Source organism: Chrysochloris asiatica, unplaced genomic scaffold (genome assembly GCF_000296735.1).
Source record: "Chrysochloris asiatica unplaced genomic scaffold, ChrAsi1.0 scaffold00070, whole genome shotgun sequence".
NCBI classification, from domain to species: Eukaryota; Metazoa; Chordata; class Mammalia; order Afrosoricida; family Chrysochloridae; genus Chrysochloris; species Chrysochloris asiatica.
The window spans coordinates 3306351-3307734 of NW_006408588.1; positions in this window are offsets into that span (position 1 = coordinate 3306351).

Here is a 1384-nt window from a genome sequence, read left to right on the forward strand (position 1 = left end):
CAACCAAAGGATGAAATATCTAGGAATAAATGTAACCAGAGAAACAAAGGACCTATACAAATAAAACTACAGCACACTACTATAAGAAACCAAAAGAGACATACAAAAATGGAAGAATATACCATGCTCCTAGATAGGAAGACTTAACATTGTTAAAATGTCAATACTGCCCAAAGCAATTTACATATATAATGCAATCCCAATGTAGATTCCAACGACATTCTTCAATGAGATGGAAAAACAATTACAAACTTTATATGGAAAGGAATGGGACCCAGGGTAAGCAAAGCACTGCTTAAGAAGGAAAATAAGGTTGGAAGCCTCTCAATCCCTGATTTCAAAATTTACTAAATAGCTACAGTGATCAAAACAGCCTGGTAATGTTATATTGAAAGATACATAGATCAATGGAACAGAATTGAGAATCCAGAAATTAACCCATCCACATACAGCCAATCGATTTTCGACAAAGTACCTAAGTATATTACATGGGGAGGAGATGGTCTCTTCAACAGCTGGTGCTTGCAGAATTGGAAAGCAATATGCAAAAGACTGAAACAAGACCTTTTCCTCATGCCTTACACAAAAACCAACTCAGCATGGATTAAAGACCTAAATATGAATACTGGAATTACAAAGACCATCAATGAAAAAAATACTGAAAAATGTGAGAACTCTAATACAGGGCATATACAGACTACCAAACATTTTGAAACTTACACAATCAAAAATTGACATAATAGAACAATGGAACATATGAAAAGTTAAAAACTTATGTTCATCAAAAGTCTTCATCAAAAGAATAAAAATAGAGTCCACAGAATGGAGAAAAATCTTTTGCAACAACACATCAGACAAGGGACTAATTTTCAAAATATATAGGAAACTACAACACCTCTACAAGAAAAGGCCAACTAACCCCATTAAAAAAAATGGGCACAGGACAGGAACAGACACTTCACCAAGGAAGACATCCAGGCAGCCAACAAACATATGAAGAAATGTTCACGATCACTAGCCATTAGAGAGATGCAACTCAAAAGAACAATGACAAAACATCTCAGAACAGCAATAATAGCAAAGATTAAGAAAGTAGAGGGCAATAAATGTTGATGAGGTTGTAGAGAGACTGCAATCCTCCTGCATTGCTGGTGGGACTGCAAAATGGTCCATCCTCTGGAAAGCAATATGGCACTTCCTCAGAAGGTTGGAAATAGAGATACCTTTTGATCCAGCAATTCTTCTACTTGGTATTTATTCACAAGAAATACGAGCCATAACATGAGTAGATATAAGCACACCAATGTTCATAGCAGCACTATTTATGATGGCGAAAAGATGGAGACAGCCTAAGTGTCCATCTATGGAAGAATGGATAAACAAA